The following is a 15,710-nucleotide window of genomic DNA, read 5'->3' on the forward strand; positions in this document are numbered from 1 at the left end:
ATCATAAGAAAGCATTCGATTCCCTCCCACACTCCTGGATCATAAAATCACTAAAAATATTCGGAATTAGCAAAAACATATGTTCGTTTCTGGCTACTGCTATGAAATCGTGGAAAACAACTTTAATAGTGAATAATGAAGGATTTGGAGATATCAGCATTAAACGTGGAATTTTCCAAGGTGATCCCTTGTCACCATTGCTCTTCAACATTTCTTTAATACCTTTCTCTACGATTCTGAAGAATGCAAAACTTGGATATGAAATTCCTAAATGTAATATTAAAATTTCCCATCTGTTGTATATGGATGACTTGAAGCTATATGGAAAATCGGCCCAGCAAATAGATTCTTTATTGAACATAGTTCTTATTTTCAGTCAGGACATCAAAATGGAATTCGGTTTAGATAAATGCGCAATTTTATCTATTAAACGAGGAAAAATTAATGACACTAGCAATTTTAATTTTGATCAAGAGAAATATATAAAAGCAATTTCAGCTGACGAACACTATAAATACCTAGGAATATTAGAAGCCAATGATATTCTCCACTCGAAAGTTAAACAACAGGCAGCATCAGAATACATCAAAAGAGTTAGAAATATTCTGAAAACAAAACTAAATGGATTAAACACAATTAGAGCAATTAATTCTTGGGCTATACCAGTGATCCGATACACAGCTGGCATAATAAATTGGACAAAAGAAGACCTGGACAAATTAGAAAACTAATGACTATGCATCATGCATTACATCCACAAAGTGATGTTGACCGGTTGTACCTACCGAGGAGAATAGGTGGACGGGCGTCTGCTGCAAGTGAGACAGACTGTGGAAGAAGATGAAATTGGTTTAAGAAATTACATCGACAGTAGCTCTGAGCCAATGCTTCAAGCAATTACACAAGCGGGCCTTCTAAAAGCAACAGGAAACAAATCCGATTACAAAAAGGAACATCAAAATATCCGATATGTGCGCTGAAAAAAATAAACCCCTTGCATGGCCAATTTCTTCGAGATACTGAGGAAAAAATTGACGTGAAAAAGACATGGAAATGGCTACAACGCGGATACATTAAAAAGGAAACAGAAGGATTTATTCTAGCAGCTCAAGAACAGGCATTACAAACTAATGCAATCAAAGCAAAAATTTTCAACATCAATAATAACAGCAAATTCAGATTATGCAATCAGAAAGATGAGACTGTAGAACATCTAATCAGTGCCTGCAGCAAAATAGCTCAAACGGACTATAAATACCGCCATGATCAAGTGGCTAAAATAGTTCATTGGCATGCATGCAAAAAATATGGCTTTCCTACTTCTGATAACTGGTGGCAGCATAAAATAGAGACTGTATTGGAAAACGAAACAGCAAAAATTCTCTGGGACTTTAGAATACAAACTGATCAGCATTTGGAACGCAATAGACCTGACATGACAATTATCGAACATCGACAGGTTTGGATTATCGATATTGCAGTACCCAGTGATAACAACATCTACAACAAAGAACTGGAAAAAATTACTAAATATCGAGATCTGGCAATCGAAGTTGGCCGACTGTGGCTTAAACACACCAAAGTCATTCCAATAGTTATCGGTGCACTTGGTGCAACTTCAAAGAAGCTGTCCAACTATTTACAGCAATTAAAAATCAATGAAGTGACCCCATATGACCTACAAAAAAAAACAGCATTATTTGGAACACTCCATATTTTACGACGCTACCTGACGGACTATTCTTAGATTCTTGGGTAGAATCTTGCTTTGACTCTGTATCAATTATGTGAATAAAATAATAATAATAATAATTGTTTTAATTTCACGAAGTATCTCTGTATGAACAATGAATATCTTGAGTACCGTTCTAATGTTTTCTTTTACAAAGTTCATACATATTCCATTTTCTACACTGCTCAAAACAATTAGGGGATATTTTAGTTTCTGTCGGATAATTATAAATTTCTGCAAATAATTATAACTGTTGGGTACTTTATACATGAATAAATATTTCTTACTTATGGATAGGGTATAATTGATGAGATATTGTTTAAGTAATCGATATTTATTACAAATTACACATTCTAGCGTGAAATAATTTTAACAAGAATAACAACAAGAATAGCCAAAAATGCTTTTGTTAATTTTTAATAGGGCGTACGATCTCCATTAACAGCCAAAACAGCGGTACATCTTGATTGCATGGACCGGATAAGATGATGAAACAGTTCTTGTGAGATATTTCCCCACTCTTCTCTGAGAGGAATTTAGAGCTCTTGAAGCTATCGTCGTGGCAGCAGTCGAGCAGAAACGCGCCTAGCTAAAGCATCCCAGGCATGTTCAATTGGATTACAGTCCAGTGAACAGGCAGGCCAGTCCATTCGTTCAATACCTTCTTCCTCAAACCACTCTTGTACCAAATTTGCACGGTGTGGATGAGCATTGTTATCCATAAAAATGAATTCTTGGCCGATTGCAGCAGCATATGGACGATCTATAGGTTTCAAAATCTCATCGCGATACCTTTGGGCTGTTAAGGAACCGTTTCTGATTAAATAGAGATCAGTGTGATCACCTATACTTATTCCAGTTCATGCCAACAAACTCCCACCTTGATGTCTTTGTTTGTTCGTGATGTCTTTCACAAACAAACTGCGGATTATTTATTTTTACCACTTTCACACCATATCAAGATACGTCGGTTATCTGGTTGCAGACTGAACCAGGACTCGTCACTAAAAAGTTCACGAGCCCAATCCTCATTTGTCCAATTGCAGTGTTCCTGTGCCCAAATTCTTCTGGCTCTTTTGTGATTTGCAGTAAGTGGAATGCAAACCATTGGTCTTCGAGCATATAAACTATAGCATGAAGACGATTTCGAACATTTCCCTTCTCCAGAAAGCGATTCCAAAGTCGTAAAATTACGCTTTGAGATACACGACACTCTTGAGCGACAACTTGTCGCGTTAGTCCCGCTTCTAATTGACCAATGGCTCTCCAAACCATGAATTCCGGGATATCATGCTGCCCTGCCATTTTTAACAAAATTTTCTACTGTATATTGTAAACAAGTTTACAATTGAAGTGATAATTATGCGCTGTGAAAGTGAGCGCATCAAGCAACGCTTTTATACCCTCCCCCACATGCTAATACGCCTAAGACACGTTTCGACAAGTCTTCATTTTAAATTATTTTAAAATAAATGGGTTACATTTATTTTAAAACAAATGGGCTACATTTGTAAATTATTTTTGTAACTTTATAATCTACAAGAAAAACAAAATATCCTCTAATTGTTTGGAGCAGTATATAATGATTACAAATCTTTTAAATTTGAGTAATTTGGTTTTATATTTATCTAGATGTATTTAACTAAGTTAATAACTTTAAAAAAGAATGAAAGCTATCTTAAGATATATTAATTAAAGATAATCGATTTATTAACAATGGTTTATGTTTCAAAGAAACTACACGTCTGTACTGTGAAAAGTTTAAATAGCTTTACTACATTTTGATGTAAATTTAGTACCGAAATAATGATATAACTTACAAGTATAAAATAAAATAAATGAATCAAGAAAAGGAAAAAGGAAGAAATTGAGAGATAGTAAAAGACAGAAGAAAACTTTACATAACGTAAATGAATAATTTAAAAAAAAAGTAAGACTTTGATTACACTAAATAAAATCATTTGAATGAATGTAAAATGAACTGAGTCACTTAAAACAAAATGATAACATAATATAAATAAAGCAACCACAATGATAATAACCATCGGAATTGTTTTTTGAATATTCACTCCCTTCCTCTGTGACCATAAATGAAATTTTCAAACATTTAGGCGATATCGATTTCTTCTAGGAATACTGGAATTAGAGAGTGAACCATGTAAGAAATACTTCTCTTCTCTCCCCCCCCCCCCCGCCACCAAGTAAAACTATTCAGGAAGAAGTGGAAGTTTATATAAATATTTAACTTATTTTTTACTTTTTATTTTAACTAGATACCAATTCTATATAAGGGACGTATTTAATCATGGAAAAAAAAAGCAGACAGGATAGCATTAGGAAATAAAGCATAAAGCTTGTCCAGGTAGATTCCTGGAAAACTAGCCATCTTGTTTAGTCAGTACTGATCTAAAGAACCCTGCTCTTTCTAGCAGTTGCAATCCTCTTTTAAGGAATCGCCCTCGTGCCTCAGTCGTGAGGATGTAGAAAATTGAAACTGAAAATTGTTCCCTTAGAAAATTGAAAGATTTTGGCTCGAATCACATTTGGGACTCGAGGAACTTTTAAAGATTTTTTGAACTGAAAGTGAGTTACCCGTCTCATACGGTGGTATCAGGTTTTCTCTTCTGGAAAGTTGGTATTTTCATCTCTCATACAGGTAAACCGGCCAAAGAACACTTTTAGCTAACAGATGCTGACCTTATAGTCTTAGTTACTTTGGCTGAAATTCCCCAAAATCCAACTCCTTTTATTGTCAATTTGAGGAAGTTCGAATTCATCGAACTTCTAATTGTGTTACTGTTAATATAAATGTTACAATGAATAATATAGCATTGAATTCTGTCACTCTTACATTAAATGTGAAGGTTGCTTTGGTTATTTCCATTTCACCAATGAGAAAGAATAATATAACACATTATTACAGTGTTTTAAAAACTGTGTTCCGCAAACCCTAGTGCGAAAAGGGGTTCAGAGATTCTATGAACATATTTCTATCTAGCGTTATAACCCCCCCCCCACTCTCGAAAATATTGAATATAAATTGTATTTTTGTTTTGTCTATAAAATTCTGACCTGCAACTCTTTTTCGGCAGCTTCTTTGAGAAGTATTATTCTCAACTACTTTAATTTAAAAAAAAATGAAACATTTTTCTTTTCCCAAATCTCAAGTTAGAACAGTAAGTTAGATGGTTGTTTAAGAGATACTTGTGCCATGAGAAGTTTATTTAAATTAACATGCAAAACACAAGGAGCAAATAATAGTATTTATTTAAAGCCATATATTTCAGTCTGTTTCTTCTATCTTTAGATCTCGATTTTGACTGGAAATGCCGTAAAAAGCGTTGCATCACGAAAGGGCTCTTGAGAGTTATCCTCTTCAGATTTCGGATGAGTAGGGAAATACGGAAGGCTTGTTAGAACGTGAGTAACTTGAAAAAATTCCATGTTTGATCTCTGTTCCAAGTATCTAACCTTTAGCTCTACCTGGGTACGAATGCAAGATTGGTTTTTTTCAACCTTTCGTGGGTGGGATTTGCATAAAAAATAAATTCAGTAATGCATTAGTCTTATGTACAACAGCGTTGTGAATGCGCTTGTAAACACACATTAAACTTTGCATGACACAGCAAAGAAATTACAGAATCGGGTATCTCCTCTTTAATGAACAATTTCGAGTGTAGATATGCTCATCTCACTTTTTTGCATAATATTTCGCTTTACTATTTAAATTTTGTACACTGGAAACCAAACAACTCGCCTTGTAATAGAAGAAAATATATTGTAATACAATGAAATTTAAACTTTGCTCAAACGGCAGATACCGAGTTATCTTAAAGTAAGATGGAAGAACTGTTGCTACTTATCTGAACTATACGAACACGGTTATTGACCTATCTTTCATATTCGACAATCTCGAGAAAAGAGATCCTCTTTAGGATATCATCCCTAAGGACAAATATCTAGTGTTTTAAATGCAAAACGTAAGCTTAGCTAAATATTCTCCAGGTTTCTTTACTTATTTAGTTTAACAGTACTATGTATACAAGCAGTAAGTGGAGTAACCGCTACGTATGATCGACTTTTCCTTGTAACAAAATAGACTGGAAAAGTATACTATGGATGCACATAATGTAGTTATGAAAGGAAATAATTAAGATCATGCAAATAGTGATTCCATGTGCTTCTGTGATGAATCAGTTGTGTATATGAAACAGCAGTCTGTTTAAAAATAAAAATAATAAAAAAAAAAAATATGGCGGTGCCGATAATAGCTTACTGGATAGCATTTGAGAGAGGTAATGCATATATTGAATACAGAGGTATTTACTATGCAGTAAATACCTCGGTTAAGCTACGAACATTATTAGTTTTCCTTTCTTTTTTTTTTTTAATTATCCAAAGTAGCTATAGTAATTGTAAAAAAGTTCTCGGCCTAACAATGAAAAACGAATTTATCATTTCAAAATTATTTTTATTTTATTTTTCAACATAATCTCCCTTAAGACTAATACATTTATTCCAGTGATGCTCTAGCGCTATTATCCCGTCCCTGTAGTGCTTCTCAGTAAGATCTGCAAAATATCCCTCTACAGCTGCAATCACCACTTGATTCGAAGAAAAACCTGAGCAGCGAGGAAGAATTTTAGTTTTGGGAAGAGATAGAAATCAGAGGGAGCCAAATCTGGGGAATAGGACGGATGTTCCAACAATTCATACTGCAGATCCCTTAATTTTCCCATTGCCAAAACATCTTTGTTGGCAGGTGCATTGTCCTGATGAAAGATGATTTTTTCTTCTGCAAAACGGGTTTTTTCTCACGAATTTTTTCGTCTGGTCTGGTTAAAAGATTGGAATAATATTCCCTGGTTACTATTTTACCTTTTTCAAGATAATTAATAAACAAAATGCCTTTAGCATCACAAAATACCGATGCCATGACCTTTCCTGCTGATGGAACCGAATTTGTCTTCTTTGGTTCTGAACAACCGGCTTCTGTCACTTCTGTCCACTGTTTTGACTGCTGTTTGGATTCTGGTGTGTAATAGTGAATCCAAGTCTCATTCATAGTAATAAATCAACGCACAAAATCAGTTTTATTCTTGTTAAAACGCTCCAAGCACTGTTCAGAGATTTTCATGCGAGTGCGTTTTTGATCTGTTGTGGGCAAGCGTAAAGTTTTTTCATTTGCAATTCTTCATGCAAAATATATCCTACACGTTCTTTTGAAATGCCTATAGTCTCAGAAATTTCATGCACTTTGACTTGCCGGTCATCCAATACCATATCATGCACTCGATCAATGATTTCTTGTTTTGTTACACTTTTTGGACGTCCTTCACGTGGATCATCTTCAAGGCTGGTACGGCCACGTTTAAACTCGGCAACTCATTTCTTAATTGTCGAAAAAGAAGGAGAAGAGTGCCCATAAACTTCTATGAACTTCGAATGAATTTCTTTTCGCGTTAAACCTTCTTTTACAAAGAATTTTATAATCGCACGATACTCAATTTTATCCATTTCAAGGGACAGACAACGCTTTTGCTTCAGACAGCTGTATGAAACAAATTACTTGATAGAATGACTTGCAATTTCACATGGATTCTTATGTACCAACATAGAAAAAAAATTGTGCCGATAGTGTTGCCATCTATGGTAGAGGCTGAGAAATTTTCAGACCACCCCGCACTCGCATGAAAATCTCTGAACAGTGCTTGGTGCGTTTTAACAGTGAAACTGTTAGTTCTGACTGACGTTTCAGAACTACCAACCCTTACGGATACCTCGTTGATAGAAGCAACTGATACAAATTGTACCAAAATGTACCAACTCGTATACCAAAATACCAGATGATACTTTTAATTATCGATATGCGTGCCCCTCCCCATTTACATCTCTCAAAACATCTACACTTCAGATTCTTTATCCTGAAGTTAGGACACATAAGAAAAAAATCAGCATATATAGATTTACTATTTAACTTTTCAGATTTCTGATTTTATAACTCCAATAATTGCATATAATGTAAGTAATATCCGCACTATCATATCTTGAAATCATGTGATCTTTTCAATGATTTTTAAAATATCTCACTTTTTTTTTCCTAAGAAAATACCTCACAAATACCCCAAAATTCTCCTCCAAAGCAATAATATATTTCCCCGAATTCTCTATTCTCACCTACATAAAAAAGAGAAACCTCAGTTAAAGACCCGTGAGGGGAATTTCAGGGACATGCTAGAATTGTCCCAACATTTTGTGGGGAGGGTTACGACTAGAGTAATATTAGCGATATCACAAAGAAGTGCGATTTTTTTTTTTTTTTTTCAAATTAAATACTTTCCATTAACACCATCATTATTCTCATCCGTTCAGGACGGTTGAGTTCTATGGATTGTTTTCCTCTGTTGGGTTCTGTTCTCTTCCAGCCTTGCCATCTGTTGGGATGAGAGGAAGCCCGAGCAGATCTTTAAGGCTTCACGCCATCTTCTCGGTCTTTCTCTACATCGGTCGCCTCCAACCATTCCATAAAGAAGGACATAAGGCAGTCTTTCTTGGCACATCCTGGCTATGTGCCCAAGCCACTGTAACTGTCTTTTGTGTAGCATATTTAGGATGTTATCAGTGTAACCCAACTCTTCCATTACTTTATCATTTGTCATTTTTTCAGTTCACTTTGTGGCGTTGATTCTTCTTAAGTACTTTGATTCAAAACCTTTTAATGTCTTCTTCTTGTTTGAGAGTGACTAGCGCTCTGTTCGGCACAATACCACTAGAAGAATTATTGAGTTGAAGAGTTGAGTCTTTAGGCTATGGCATTTTTTGTATGTTTTTCCATATTTTATTTAACTTGTTCATTGCTGATTATCCTAGACTTATTCTGTGCTTGATAGTTTTCGTATAACTTAGATCTTCGGCGATTAATGATCCGAGATAACTGAAACTGTCCACTTGTTCTTTTCTTTTATTATTTATTGTATCATTGACATATTTTTTCACTCTGCTTATTACTATAATTTTTGTCTTATCTAGATTTATCTCTAAGTTGTATTTGTTTCTGGTTAGATTTAACTTAGAAATCATTGATTTTAGGTTCTCTAAATATTCAGCTATCAGAACAATATCCTCTTCGCATTTTTATATTTTAACACATGTACCTTAACACCTGCGAAACATCTTAAAAAGCGTTAAAGAGAATTCGCTTATTGATTTTTGTCATGACTTCAAACCATGGAATATGGGTGTTATTATTGTTAATTACTGACGTCAGAAAAAATATAAATTAATTCAACAGACTTTTAAATCACAATTCATGTAGTTATTTTTTATGTTATCTCACTTACGAAAAGTTGAAAATATACATCACGTTTAGTACTGTGTACTGTGCCAAGCTAAGGATTGGATAATCTGGTAACTCTGCTCTAGAAGTCAAACATGGCTGGAATCCCATAAGCAAATAGTTTTCCACTTCAACTTACTAGACTGGACAGCGAAGTAACTTTTTTTATTTTTTTTTTATTTTTAAAGAACTTTTGTGACAAGGGTAGCAGCCAAACATTCCCTGAAAAAACAATGAGATCATTTAACGACAATCCCTTTTTCTGACTGACGTTTCAGAACTACCAACCCTTACGGATACCTCGTTGATAGAAGCAACTGATACCAATTGCACCAAAATGTACTAACTCGTATACCAAAATACCAGATGATCTATATCTTATTCATGCATTGTGTATTGGTGCTTCAGGAGAAGAAGCACATAATTATATATTTTTTCCCTAACGATATATTAACAATTATATTAGGTGATCATTAGAGATAATTTTTCATCCTTGATAAAAATACACATCCAGCTAAAACATCCATGCTGATTAATAAAAACTGTCCTTTTGGATAAAAGATAAGGATAAAAAAATAATAGTTCAGCACTACCAAATACAAAACAATGGAGTGGTCTCTCCTTATCATTCCATTGTTTTGCATGACGCATTCCAGACCACGTCTAACACATTTGAATTAACTAAAGAGTCAGTACTCCTTCGTTTGAGGATTAAGCAGTAAAGCGGTCCTTCAAGTCGACTACTAGATAATATAAGGATCACCTGATGGTAACTCATCAGGAAGTTTCCAACTAGGTTGCAAATAATCTTTCTACTATATACATTGCCAAATCGTGTCTGAAGGTAATCCAAGAATGGAAGTATACAGAGGATGCACAACCATGGCTACGTAAGGGCAACAGACTGAGCGCGTCTCCTGTGTAGGCCATACAGTTGCGAGTCCTTAGTAGTATGGGTGACGGTTTGAACAAGATAAGGAATCGTGACATCATTGGTTGATAAGAAGATGACGTCATTGTGTGCGTGACGTCATGAGATTGGAATGTTTGGAATTTCCCTGGGGCATATGTGTGTGTGAGGTCACGTTGTTTGTTTTGTTCGTGTATGGAATTATGGATGATGGTAGAGATAAGGATTCGTGTTGTGATTGGTGAGACACTCTGAACAAGATCAAGATCAAGATAAGATAAGGAATCGTGACGTGGGTGTGTGTTGTTATCAGATGTAGATAAGTGACGTCATTTGTTAGTTGTAAATAAGTGACGTTATTGTTTTGAATGGAAGAGGGAGATATATTAGTGGATAAGGAATCGTGTCGTGATTGGTGGGACACTTCTATCAAGATCAAGATAAGATAAGGAATCGTGACATGGATGTTTACTTTATACGTACTGGACTAATTGCTCTTTGATCGTGACTTTCTTCTCTCAACATGTTTTTTTTTTTTTTCCTATAAAAATTCAGTTTTCGTCTCATAAAATATTTATAGTGTTATCCTCTTCCCCTCAATTTCTTCCACTCGCTAAAAGCTATCATGCCATAATGGATGACTAATAATATTATGCACTAAGTAGCTTCCTAGAAATCCAATATCTATGTTAAAATACATTTTAATTCATTCATAAATTTAACTGTAGATAAAGAAGAATAAAATCCATATAATAATAGTTTTAAATCCTTTTAGGAGTTTTAGCATTTACCTTGCAGAATAATCTTATAGATAATAGATAAAATGGAGCACTAATAATTCCTTGTTCAAATAGTACGAGTAGTATGGGTATCACTCTGAACAAGATCAAGATCAAGATAAGATAAGGCTTTGTGATATCCTTCTTTGATAAGATCAGTGACGTCATTAGTATGTAATGTTTGGAATTTCGCTCGAGGTCACATCTGTCAGTGACGCCACGTTGTGTGTTTTGGTTCACGCATGGCATTCAGGCTAACTGTTCATGTATGGAATTCTGAGTGATTGTTCGGGTATGAAATTGTGGGTGATGGTAAGAGATAAGATCGAGTATGGAATCCTTGGAATTTCCCTGGGGGACACCTCTGTCTGTGACATCACATTGTGTGTTTTGGTTCGCGTATGGAATTCTGGGTAATTGTTCGAGTATGGAATTCTGGGTGATGGTTAGAGCATTGAATTCTGAGAAGATTGAGATATAGATAAGATAAGAATTAGATAAGTAACGTCGTGTTGTGTGTTTGGTTCGAATGCGGACTTGTGGTTAATGGTCAGAGCTTGGAATTCTGGGATGGGGCTGTGTTTGTCATTGACATGAGATGAGCTTTTTGTTTGCATGCAGCATTATGGGTAATGATTAGAGATTGGAATTCTGGGAGGATATTTGTTGGGGTCTTTGGCTCGATTGTGGAACTATGGGAGAATATTTGTCAATATACCTGCAGACATTTTCTAAAATAATTAGTTACTGGCTATAACTGGTGCCCCTCAAACCCACAAACACGTTTTATTCTTTCATGTTTACATTTTCTAAAATAATTAATTATTGGATATCACTAGTATTCCTCCATCAAACACACACACATACACACACATTTTTTTCTTTCAATAGGTTTTTCTTATCAATAGGTTGTAGTTAGACATTTTCTAAAATAATTAATTATAGGTTATCAATAATATCCTCCAAACACACACACAAACATACACACACTTTTTTCTTTCATGTTCACATTTTCTAAAATAATTAATGACTGGAATCTCAGTTTTACTGCTTCTACATCATACTTATGATCTTAAAAACTTCATTACTTTTCTAATTAGATATTACGTTTATTACAAATTCTAAGCAGAATAAATATTCTTAAATATGGAGAACACATTAATGACACCTTAATTGGGAGAATATTTCATTTAAAGTTTACAAATACACATTTATTTGACTGAAATATTATTTACAAGTATATTCACAATGCAAAATTCAAACATGTAATTACCTAGAAATATTTCACAAGATTTGTCTCTCTTGCTATTTTCCTGAAGAAAGAAAAATTCCAAAGGGCGGTCTTTTTTTCCTTTTTTAACTTTACAGTAGAGGATAGTGGTGACTTTACTTTACTTCCAATCCTTGTTTGTTTCATTTCCTTTCAGTCAACATTTACTAAAGCAAAAGAAACATACAGGAGTCTAAAGTACTGTATAATCTTTGGAAGTTGAAACAGAGGAATTAAGTTGAAAATTATAGTACCAGACCTAATATTCAGTTGAAATAAGAATAAATAATTATTTATTTGTGATGGAAAAAATACATAACATAATAAATGAGTTAAAAAATATATTACTACTGTGAAATTAATGCTGGAAAGGAAAAAACCATAATACCACACGCCAACAAAAAAAAATAAAATAAAATAAAACCTCATTTCACTTGTCAGAATTCCATACTCTAACCATCACCAAGAATTCTATACACTGGAAGTCACACATACCCACGACAATAACGTCCATTTCCACTTTAACTCAATGACATCACATTGGACAGAAACCTGTAAGGAACAATAATGGAGTGCAATTTCAGTTTATTTACTGCAATTCGTACTTTCAGGTCGCAACAAAAAATGAGCGAACCCAAAACCATTTGGAATTTTTCTTTCTTCAGGAAAATAGCAAGAGAGACAAATCTTGTGAAATATTTCTAGGTAATTACATGTTTGAATTTTGCATTGTGAATATACTTGTAAATAATATTTCAGTCAAATAAATGTGTACTTGTAAACTTAAATGAACAATTAAGGTGTCGTTGATGTGTTCTGCATATTTAAGAATATTTATTCTGCTTAGAATTTGTAATAAAGGTAACATCTAATTAGAAAAGTAATGAAGTTTTTAAGATCTTAAACATGATGTAGAAGCAGTAAAACTGAGATTCCAGTAATTAATTATTTTAGAAAATGTGAACATGAAAGAAAAAAAAAATGTTTGCATGTGTGTGTGTGTGGGGGGGGGGGGGAAACACCACTGATATCCAGTAATTAATTATTTTAGAAAATATGAACATGAAAGAAAAAAAAACGTGTTTGTGTGTTTGAAGGGGGTGAGGAGGAGGACACCAGTGATATCCAGTGACTAATTATTTTAGAAAATGTCTACTGATATATTGACAAATATTCTCCCATAGTTCCACAATCAAGCCAAAGACCCCAACACTTGACAAAATTCCGATCTCTAATCATTACCCATAAGGCCACACGCTTACAAAAAGCTCATCTCATGTCAATGACAAACACAGCCACATCCCAGAATTCCAGGCTCTGAACATTAAATACAAGTCTACACTCCAACCAAATACACAACATGACATCGCTTATCTAATTCGTATCTTATCTATATCTCAATCTTGTCAGAATTCCATACTCTAATCATTACCCAGGATTCCATACTCTAACCGTCACTCAGAATTCCATATTCAAATAATTACCCAGAATTCCATACTCGAACTAAAACGCACAACGTGATGTTACAGACAGACGTGTCCCCAAGGGAAATTCCAAGGATTCCATACTCGATCTTATCTCTAACCATCACCCACAATTCCATACGCGAACAATTACCCAGAATGCCATACGCGAACCAAAACACTCAACGTGACGTCGCTGACAGATGTGGCCCCCAGCGAAATTCCAAACATTCCATACTTATGACGTCACGAAGCTTTATCTTGATCTTGATCTTGTTCAGAGTGCCACCCATACTACTAATATGGAATCCAGGGAATGGATGCTTGCAACACAATATACATGGTGCTCAGAATGATTAAAAACATATCTCAGTGTTGTTAATCAGTATGAAAATTTTTGCCATCTTAATCAGTACTAGATACTAACTATTGTTGTGAAGTCTTAGTGGATATATATGATAAGAAACGAAGCGTCTCGTAAGAAATGACAGCGCATTCTTTGTACGTTGTGAACAAGCTGAAAATTGTGTATGTATACGCTACGCCTACCTTTTGTCTTAATTTTACTAGATGTTACTGCTAACGTCGTGAGAACAGTTATCCATATCCCTCAGTCGTTACATTTCAGGAATTTAACAAAAAATAATAGTTTAAATGCAATTTATGACAATGTGGCGCATTTTAGGAGAAATATCCATTTCCGAATTATTATCAGTTGGTTAGTTATTCATCACCTTTTTGTTGGCAAGCAGTAGCATAATCTCTGATAAAGCAAGCCACTTATCCGTCTTTCTGTATCGAAGGGATCTCTAAACCCGATAGGACTTCGTAGCTCATTCAGAATGGTTTGAAAGACCTGGATTCTCAATCTCTTCAAGGATGTGAGAAACTTAAGTGCGTTCGATAAACACTTAAATGAATAACTTCTCAGTTATTTGCTCTGAGACGAAAGTGAAAGAGCTTTTGCTCGCAAAAAATAGACGAATCTAAAGCAATTGATAGAAGGCCGAGTAAAACACGGATTTTGGACTTTTTCGCCAGTATCTATTCCATTACGAAGAACCCTTCGATATTTAAGTCAAAACACTGTTTGGTTGTTAATAACATTATTGAGAAATCCAAGCTTATTTTTTGGGGTAAGTTGAGATAATATGGAAGGAATAACAAATACTTGAGTTTTTTCTTTCTTTTAGTTTGTTATAGTAATATAATTACTTTCAAAATTTAAACTAATAACATTTGTATTAGATTATTATTATTATTATTGTTATTATTATTATTATTATTATCATTATTATTCAAATAAACATATCGAAACTGTTTTTTTTTGTTATTGCACTAAAATTAACACTTTTTATGGCTTTTTTTTTTTTGAAGAAATCGAATTCCTTCTCCCTATCTTTTTCTAAATCCGTCACTGAGTAGCTCTATGGCAGATGGAGAAAAATAAAGATGGGTTTCTCTAAAAATATGGCAAATCATTGCAGCCAAGATATAATATGATACTTTTGGAGGATCAAGAATTTTCCATTTCAATCAATATTTGATTACACTTCTGTTTAATTATTTACACTTTGCGGATAGCATGACAGTAGCTGTTAATTTTAAGTTTCTTTAGAAGTAAGTGGTTTACGACTACCAAAATTAACCCAGAATTCCATACGCTTATGAATCGACGTGCGTTTCATTTCTTCTTGCAGTAGCTTATTCGCTTTGCATATTTTGAATGAAAACAGTAACATGGCTGTTATTTCATTAGAAACTGGTAGGTACCAGGAAGAATTGTCATATGCCATATGTAATGCCATATATTTCTATGGCATTACATAGTTCTTTAAAACTTGGATTGATTGACTGAGTTTAATATCATCAGCTCGTCTCCATTCAGTTTTGCAGCTCCGACTCATTACACTTACTGCGTAATATTTCATTACACTTACTGTGCGTACTTTTGCTACTATCCCCCCCCCCTCCTCAACATGGATTTCAGCATATTGCATGGTCAGTCCTTTCTCTAGGTTTGATCCAGTATGACTTGTGGAAAAAGAATTAGGATTTGTTTGCTCGCAAACTTAAAACCTCTCTGAAACGAAATGTCGTTCGCTTGTTACTGCTGCCTTTTGAATACCTTGAAGCGAAAATATGGCAGTCTCTTAATTCGGGACCACTGCAGTCATTTGGAAACTGATGATTTGGAAAATACGGAAAATCGTATGCTTA

This window comes from Typopeltis vanoorti, chromosome 15, assembly GCF_054136105.1.
Source record: "Typopeltis vanoorti isolate ZY-2024b chromosome 15, IOZ_Tvanoo_1.0, whole genome shotgun sequence".
In the NCBI taxonomy this organism is placed as follows: Eukaryota; Metazoa; Arthropoda; class Arachnida; order Uropygi; family Thelyphonidae; genus Typopeltis; species Typopeltis vanoorti.